Here is a 10,042-nt window from a genome sequence, read left to right as displayed (position 1 = left end):
GTTTAGGTCAGATGGTTTCACAGGTCGGCGCAACATCGAGGGCCGAAGGGCCTGTACTGCGCTGTAATGTTCTATGTTCTATTAGTGCAGAGAGGGTGTTAAATGACAGAATAATGAACAGTCCTAGCCAAAAGCACAAACATGGAAAAAACAGTGGGCAGGTACATGGTAAAAAAAAATTAAATGATGAAACAAGCTAAAATAAAATAACATTAAAAATTAAATTAAAAATGAAAAAGGGGGCGCCGGTCATGCTCTGAAATTATGGAACTCAATGTTCAGCAGGCTGTAGTGTGCCTAATCGGTAAATGAGATGCTGTTCCTTGAGCTTGTGTTGATGTTCACTGGAACACTGCAGCAAGCGCAGGACAGATATGTGGGCATGTGAGCAGGGGGGAGGGGACTGTTGAAATTGCAAGCGACAGGAAACTCAGGGTCATGTTTTCGTACTGAGCGGAGGTGTTCCGCAAAGCGGTCTCCCAATCTGCGCTTGGTCTCTCTAATGTAGAGGAGACCACATTGTGAGCAACGAATACATATACGAAATGGAAAGTAAAAGTAAATTGCTGCAGAATCTGAAAGGAGTCTGTGGGGCCTTGGATAGTGAGGAGAGAGGAGGAAAAATCACCCACTGCGATTGCATGTGAAGGTGTCATAGGAAGGGGACGAGGTGTCAGGGGTAGTGGAGGAGGGGACCAGGGTGTCGTGGAGGGAACGATCCCTTCAGAATGCTGACAGGGTAGGGGAGGGGAAGATGCATTTGGTGGTCACATCATGCTGGAGGTGGCGGAAATGTGGGAGGATGATCCTTTGGATGTGGAGTCAGAGTAGGACTGGAACAAGGAAAGTAAGGACAAGGGGAACCCTGTCGCGGTTCTGGGAGGGAGGGGAAGGGGTGAGGGCAGAAGTTCAGGAAATAGGCCAGACACGGTTGAGGGCCCTGTCAACCACAATGGGGGGGAAATCCTCGGTTGAGGAAAAAGGAAGACAGATCAGAAGGGCTGTTGTGGAAGGTCGCATCATCAGAACAGATGCGTCGGAGACGGAGAAACTGGGTGAATGGAATGGAGTCCTTACAGGAGGCAGGGTGTGAAGAAGTGTAGTCAAGGTAGCTGTGGGAGGCGATCTGCTTATAATGAATATTAGTGGACAACCAATCCCCAGAGATGGAGACGGAGAAGTCGAGGAAGGGAAGGGATGTGTCAGAGATGGACAGAGAAGTAAAGGTGAGAGACGGGTGGAAATTGGAATCAAAGTTGATAAAGGTTTACAGTTCGGGGTGGGAGCAGGAAACGGCACCAATAAAGTCATCAATGTATCGGAAAAAGAGTTGGGGGAGGGAGTCAGGGTAGGACTGGAACAAGGAATGTTCGACATATCCCACAAAAAGACAGGCATAACTAGGACCCATATGGGTACCCATAGCAACAGCTTTTACTTGAAGGAAGTGAGTGGAGTTGAAGGAGAAGTTGTTCAATGTGACAGCAAGTTCAGCCAGGCGGAGGAGAATGGTGGTGGATGGGGACAGGTTGGGGCTCTGTTCAAGGAAGAAGCGGAGAGCCCTCCAACTGTCCTGGTGGGGGATGGAGGTCAGTGACAGTCCTGTGGACAGTAGCTTGATGTTCGGTGGTGGGGTCATGATCCAGGGGGAGGTAGGAAGAAGCGTCTGAGAGTTATCGCTCAGCCTGTACAAGGTAGAGATCGGTATGCCAGCCAACAACAGCACCACCCTTGTCTGCAGGTTTGATCACAATGTTGGGGTTAGACCTGAGAGAACGGAGTGCAGCAAGTTCAGATGGAGACAGGTTAGAGTGAGTGAGGGGAGCAGAGAAATTGAGACGGTCAATGTCTCGCCGACAGTTTTCAATGAAAAGATCAAGAGTGGGTAAGAGGCCAGAGGGAGGGGTCCAGGTGGAGGGAGAATGATAGAGGCGGGTGAATGGGTCTGCTGATTGGGGGGAGGACTCCTGGTCAAAGAAGTGATCACGGAGGCGAAGGCGACAGAAGAAGAGTTCAACGTCCTGCCGAGCGCAAAATCCATTGAGGTGGGGACGTAAGGGATAAAACGGAGTCCTTTGCTGAGTACAGAGCGTTCAGCGTCAGAGAGGGAAAGGTCAGAGGGTATAGTGAATACACGGCAAGGGGTCAGATCAGAAAGGATCGGGTCAGAGGGAAGTGAAGGGGAAGAAGGATCTGGAGGGGCATTAGTCCCCATCAGCTGCTGGAGCTTGCGTTCCTTGACACCTGAAAGCAAGAAAAAAAGTTTTTTGTTAATGCGTCGGATAAGACGAAGGATGAAATGAAACTGCGGAGTAGAACAGCTTTGAGATGAGGTGAGGCGGTGCTTCTGGGGAGAGAGGTCCAGTGTGTACATGTGGCGACGCATAGCACTGAGTGTGGATCTCAGGATGAGGCGAGAACAGCAGTCCAAGGAACGTTGTATTTCTCGGAGATACCTGTAATCCTGGGTGGATTCAAAACATGATGGGTGAAACTTCAGGTGGAATAAGTCGGAGCCGGAAACAGTCACTGAGGAAGGAGATGTGGCTGTGAAAACGAGCTTTGGTAGACACTTTATCAAACACAAGAAGGGAAATAGAAAGCAATGAAGGTGAACAAGGTGAAAGAAACAAATGAAAATCCACCCAAGATTACAGGTATTCCCGAGAAATACAACATTCCTCGGACAGCTGTTCTCGCCTCATCCTGAGATCCACACTCAGTGCCATGCGCTGTCACATGTACACACTGGACCTCTCTCCCCAGAAGCACAGCCTCACCTTATCTCAAAGCTGCAAGTGCTCTGCAGTTCCATTTCATCCTTCGTCTTATCCAACGCATTAACAAAAAACTTTTTTTCTTCCTTTCAGGTGTTAAGGAACGCAAGCTCCAGCAGCTGAGGGGGACTAATGCCCCTCCAGATCCTTCTTCCCCTTCACTTTCCCTTGACCCAATCTCTTCTGATCTGACCCCTTGCCGTGTAATCACTATACCCTCTGACCTCCCCCTCTCTGACGCTGAACGTTCTGTACTCAGCAAAGGACTCAGTTTTATCCCTTACGTCCCCACCTCAATGGATTTTGCGCTCGGCAGGACGTTGAGCTCTTCTTCTGTCGCCTTCGCCTCCGTGATCACTTCTTTGACCAGGAATCCTCCTCCCGACCAGCAAACCCATTCACCCGCCTCTATCATTCTCCCTCCACCTGGACCCCTCCCTCTGGCCTCTTTCCGGCTCTTGATCTTTTCATTGGAAACTGTCGGCATGATACTGGCCATCTCAATTTCTCTGCCCCCCTCACTCACTCTAACCTGTCTGCCTCTGAATGTGCTGCACTCCATTCCCTCAGGTCTAACCCCGACATTGTGATCAAATGTGCCGACAAAGGTGGTGCTGTTGTTGTCTGGCGTGGCGACCTCTACCTTGCAGAGGCTGAGCGCCAACTCTCAGACACTTCTTCCTACCTCCCTCTGGACCATGACCCCACCACCGAACATCAAGCTACTGTCCACAGGACTGTCACTGACCTCATCTCCTCCAGAGCTCTTCCCTCTACAGCTTCCAACCTCATAGTCCCGCAAACCCGGACAGCTCGCTTCAACCTCCTTCCTAAAATCCACAAACAGGACTGCCCTGGCAGACCCATCGTTTCAGCCTGCTCCTGCCCCACTGAACTTATTTCTTCCTGTCTTGACATTATCTTTTCTCCCCTGGTAAAGTCTCTTCACACCTACATCTGTGACTCTTCTGACACCCTACGCATTTTGACAATTTCCAGTTTCCTGGCCCTAACCGCCTGCTCTTCACTATGGATGTTCAATCACTCTACACCTCCATCTCCCACCAGGACGGTTTGAGGACTCTCCGCTTCTTCCATGAACAGAGGCCCAACCAATCCCCATCCAACACCACCATCCTCCATCTGGCTGAACTTGTTCTCACATTGAACAACTTCTCCTACAACTTTACTCACTTCCTTCAAGTAAAAGGTGTTGCTATGGGTACCCACATGGGTCCTAGTTATGCCTGTCTTCTTGTGGGATATGTCAAACATTCCTTGTTCCAGTCCTATTCAGACCCCTCCCCCAACTCTTTTTCCGGTACTCTGATGACTGTATCGGTGTCGTTTCCTGCTCCCGCTCCGAACTGGAAAACTTTATCAACTTTGCTTCCAATTTCCACCCTTCTCTCACCTTTACATGGTCCATCTCCGACACATCCCTTCCCTTCTCAACTTCTCTGTCTCCATCTCTGGGGACTGGCTGTCCACTAATATTCATTATAAGCTCACCGACTCCCACAGCTACCTTGACTACACTTCTTCACACCCTGCCTCCTGTAAGGACTCCATTCCATTCTCCCAGTTTCTCCATCTCCGACGCATTTGTTCTGATGATGTAACCTTCCACAATAGTGCTTCTGATACGTCTTCCTTTTTCCTCAACTGAGGATTTCCCCCCCCCCCCCCCCCACCACACTGTGGTTGACAGGGCCCTCAACCGTGTCTAGCCCATTTCCTGTACCTCTGCCCCTCACCCCTTTCCCTCCCTCCCAGAACTGTGACAGGGTCCCTTGTCCTCATTTTCCACCCCACTAACCTCCGCATCCAAAGGATCATCCTCCCACATTTCCGCCACCTCCAGTGTGATGCCACTACCAAACGCATCTTCCCCTCCCCTCCCCTGTCAGCATTCTGAAGGGATCATTCCCTCCGTGACACCCTGGTCCACTCCTCCATTATCCCCGACACCTCATCACCTTCCCACGGCACCTTCACATGCAATTGCAGGAGGTGTAATACCTGCCCTTTTTCCTCCTCTTTCCTCACTATCCAAGGCCCCTAACACTCCTTTCAGGTGAAGTAGTGATTTACTTGTACTTCTTTCAATATAGTATACTGTATTCGCTGCTCACAATGTGGTCTCCTATACACTGGGGAGACCAAACGCAGATTTGGTGACTGCTTTGTGGAACACCTCTGCTCAGTCTGAAAACATGACCCCGAGCTTCCGGTTGCTCGCCATTTCAACACCCTCCCCTTGCTCTCATGCTCACATCTCTGTCCTGGGATTGCTGCAGTGTTTCAGTGAACATCAACGCAAGCTCGAGGAACAGCATCTCATTTACCAACTAGGCACACTACAGCCTACCGGACTGAACATTGAGTTCAATAATTTCAGAGCATGGCAGTCCCCCTTCTTTATTTTTAGTTTTTTTAAATTTTATTTTAGTTTGTTTCATCATTCAATTTTTTTTCCCATGTCCCTGCCCACTGGTGTTTATTTCATGTTTGTGCTTTTGGCTAGAACTGTTCATTATTCTGTCATTTAACATCCTCTCTGCACTAACACTTTGTCTTTCACTACACCATTAACACACTCTTTGCCTTTGCCCCATGACCTCCTTGTCAGTTATTCTCTGTGACCCTCTATCCTATCAACACCTTACCCTTTGTTCTCTTTTCCCCCACCCCCGCTTTATTTGCTTAAAACCTCTTACATATCTAACCTTTGCCAGTTCTGATGAAAGGTCACTGACCTGAAACATTAACTGTGCTTCTCTCTCCACAGATGCTGCCAGACCTGCTGAGTATTTCCAGCACTTTTTTTAAATTTCAGATTTCCAGCATCTGCAGTATTTTGCTTTTATTTTATGTTTATGTTTATGCAAAAGTTATCTTAATAGGGGTTGGGCAATGTTGGGAATTTATTCCTTAATCGGACAAACAATTCATAAGCTACTTACAATGTTGGGGCTTTCTGATATTCTGTATAGTATATTGTTGTATCATATAACATTTAATGGTAAATTCCAAAGTGGTTGCATTTCCAATTTGGACCCTTACTTCATGAGTGTTGATGATGATGGAATCAGAAGCACTGTGAATTGGGTGTGTAGATCTCTACATGTTTCTCCTCTCTGCCTCCCTCAGAGGGATGGTTCCTCTCTGGTTGTGTCCCATCTCATACGACTTAACCTTAAATGTTTGTTTTGTTGTAACATTTGTGAAAATCTGTAGCAATGGAGTTACTCTAATATATTCACATGCATGCATATGGTAAAGAATTATCAACATCACACATCAATTAATAGGAGCACACTAATTATGATTACCAACAGTTAATGCAAAAAAATTAAACTATTATATGTTTATGAAACAAAACTGATACCAGGAATTGACTTTAAGACTGAAATTGCATTTTTTGGGTTGATAATTGCAAAATATTAACAAAACAACAGCTTTATTTAGCACTTTTGATGTAATAAAATCATCCGATGACACTTCCCAGGAGTATTATAAAGCAAAATGACACCAAGTCACATAGGGAGATACTAAGGTCGATGACAAAGCTTGATCAAAGTGCAAAGTTTTAAGGAGTGTCTCAGAAACAAAGCAGAGAGACGGAGAGGTTTAGAGAGGGAATTCCAGAGTTTAGGGCCTAGGCAACTGAAGGCATGGCCACTAATGGTGGAGCAGTTAAAATTGGATTGCTCAAGAGGTCAAAATTAGAGGAGTGCCGATATTTTGGAAGGTTGTGAGGCTGGAGGAGGTTACAGAGAAAGGGAGGGGCTAGGCCTTGAAAGAATTTGAATAAAAGGATGAGAATTTTAAAATCAAGATGTTTAACCAAGGTAGCATGTTAACATAATGGCCTGGGTTTTGCAGTAAAATATCGATGAGGCTATCGACGCTCACCATTATTGAAGTGCAAATCGACAGCAACTTCCAGCATCACAGATGCCAGTCTTCAGCCAATCTGATTCACTCCACATGATTAAAAAAATGGCTGAAGGCACTGGATACTGCAAAGGCTATGGGCCCTGACAACATTCCAGCAACAGTACTGAAGACCTGTGCTCCAAAACCTGCCGCGCCCCTAGCCAAGCTGTTCCAGTAAAGTTACAACACTGGCATCTACCCAGCCATGTGGAAAATTGCCCAGGTATGTCCTGTACACAAAAAGCAGGATACATCCAACCCGGCCAATTACTGCCCTATCAGCTTACTCTCAATCATCAGTAAAGTGATGGAAGGTGTCATCGACAGTACTATCAAGCGGCACTTGCTTAGCAATAACCTGCTCAGTGACGATCTGCTAGGGCCACTCAGCTCCTGATCTCATTACAGCCTTAGTTCAAACATGAAGAAAAGAGCTGAACTCCAGAGGTGAGGTAAGGAGCGACTGTCCTTGACATCAAGGCAGCATTTGACCCAGTATGGCATCAAGGAGCCCTAGCAAAACTGGAGTCAATGGGAATCATGAGGAAATCTCTCCACTGGTTGGAGTCATACCTAGTGCCAAGGAAGATGGTTATGGTTGTTGGAGGTCAATCATCTCAGTCCCAGGACATCACTGCAAGAGTTCCTCAGGTTAGTGTCCTAGGCCCAACCATCTTCAGCTACTTCATCAATGATCTTCCCTCCATCATAAGGTCAGAAGTGGGGATGTTCGCTGATGATTGCACAATGTTCAGTATAATTCATGGCTCCTCAGATACTGAAGCAGCCATGTCCAGATGCAGCAAGACCTGGACAACATCCAGGCTTGGGCTGGTAAGTGGCAAGTAACAATTGCGCCACACAAGTGCCAGGCAATGACCATCTCCAACAAGAGAGAATCTAGCCATCTCCCCTTGATGTTCAATGGTATTACCATTGCTGAATCACCCACTATCAACATCCTGGGGGTTACCATTGACCTGAAACTGAACTCACCAGTCACATAAAAACTGTGGCTACAAGAGCAGGTCAGAGGCTGGGAAGTCTGCAGTGAGTAACTCACCTCCTGACTTCCCAATGCCTACCCACCATCTACAAAGGCACAAGTCAGGAGTGTGATGGAATACTCTCCACTTTGCTGGATGGGTGCAGCTCTAACGACACTATCTAGGATAAAGCAGCCTGCTTAGAGTCATCGAGTCATACAGCACAGAAACAGGCCCTTCGGCCCATCGTGTCTGTGCCGGCCATCAAGCACCTACCTAATCCCATTTTCCAGCACTTGACCCGTAGCCTTGTATGCTATGGCGTTTCAAGTGCTCATCTAAATACTTCTTAATACTGCTTGTTTAGCACCCCAGCCATCACCTTCAATATTCACTCCTTTACCACCAAAGAACAGTGGCAGCAGTGTGTACCATCTACAAGATGCACTGCAGCAACTCACCAAGTCTCCTTCGACAGCACTTTCCAAACCCTCAACCTCTACCATCTAGAAGGACAAGGGCAGTAGATGCATGGGAACACCACCACCGGCAAGTTCCCCTCCAAGCCACACACCATCCTGACTTGGAACTATATTGCTGTTCCTTCACTGTCAGTGGGTCAAAATCCTGGAACTCCCTTCCTAACAGCGCTGTGGGTGTACCTACACCCCAAGGACTGCAGTGGTTCAAGAAGGTGGCTCAGTACCATCTTCTCAAGGGCAATTAGGGATGGGCAATAAATGGCCTAGCCAATGATGCCCACATCCCATGAATGAATTTAAAAAAAGAAAAAATGTAAACAGCAAAATTCAGAGAGTGTTTTAGATGTGGCAACTTAGGGCACTATGGAAGAAATGATTGCTGACCTGCCAAGGGAAAGAAATGCAGAAAATGTGGGGGCGACCATTTTGCCAAGAAATGCAGAATCAAAGCTGAATAGAGTGGGAAGTCTGGCAAACCATGTAAAGGAAAGAGAAATGGAAGTAGTACAACTGTGAGATGAGTTGATGAGATGCTGTGAGTGAGGACATGAATAGCAATGGTGGATACATGTTTTCTGTCAATGGAAGCACCCATGAGAAAGTTCCAGTGATTGTTGGGGGTGTTGAAATGAACATTCAGAGCATACATTATTATACGAGATGAACTGTGCACAATTGGAAAGTGTATTCTCAGAGCTAACAGACTTGTAGTGCCACAAAAGCTAAGGCCCAAACTAGTGATGCTAGCTCATGAGGGTCACTCGGGAGTGGATGGTACAAAGCAAAACTTATGAACCAAAGTATGGTGGCCAGGGATGGAGAAAGATGTGGAACAGTTTGTCAAAACATGTCATGGATGCCAACTCTTCAGTAGACCCAATCCACCAGAACCAGTACGCAGTACACTGTTACTGGCTGGACGACGTAGCAGTTGACCTCTTAAGTCCATTTCCATCAGGAGAGTCTATACTAGTGGTGATTGACTATTACAGCCGTTATTATGAGTATGTAGTAATGAAATCTACAAAAATGGCAATGAAAATGGTGTTTGCATTGACCAAAATATTTGCAAGGCATGGTCTACCAGTACTTTGTATTCAGAAAGACAATGGGCCACAATTCATTTCACAGACTTTTGCAAATGACATGCAAGTCACAGGTATTCACCATCACAGAGTAACACCTAAATGGTCACAGGTAAATGGGGAAGTGGAAAGACAAAACCAATCCTTAGAGAAACAGATGAGGATTGCTCAGGCTGAGGGTAAAGACTGGATGGAGATGTTGTCATATGTGGTCATGTATAGAGCAACTACACAGTCAACGATGGGAAAGAGCCCAGCTGAGTTGTTATTTGGACACAAAATATGCACCAAAATACCAGAACTGAGGGACATTAGAGTTGATCAGGAGGTTCGAGATCATGATGCTGAGAAAAAGGGTGCTGCAAAGTTTTATGTGGACCACAGAAGCAGAGCTAGACAGTCTGATATTATGGTTGGTTATGAAGTATTGCTGAGACGTGAATGTTCAAATTAGATGGACACACCATGTCATCCCAGGCCATACACTGTTATTGCCAAGAAGGGAAACAGTGTGACTATGCAGTTGACAGAAGGAGTATTGTATGAAGGAAATTCTTCATGAGTCAAAAAGTATCACGGTGACAAACACACAACAGCAGATGAACCAGATGTAGGAGTTGAGGCGAAGCTGACATCGAACTATTCAGATGTCCAAGCCAGTGATGCTATTGGCAGGCAGACTGCTTACTATCCAGCAGGAGAAATATCAGTTCCAGAGGGGCTGATGACATTTCCTAATCCTGACTTGGTGACCAGAGTTCCTGAGAAAA

The sequence above is a fragment of the Heterodontus francisci genome, chromosome 25, assembly GCF_036365525.1.
Source record: "Heterodontus francisci isolate sHetFra1 chromosome 25, sHetFra1.hap1, whole genome shotgun sequence".
Lineage (NCBI taxonomy): Eukaryota > Metazoa > Chordata > Chondrichthyes > Heterodontiformes > Heterodontidae > Heterodontus > Heterodontus francisci.
The sequence above is the reverse complement of the archived record's forward strand: the minus strand, read 5'-3'. Positions refer to the sequence as shown.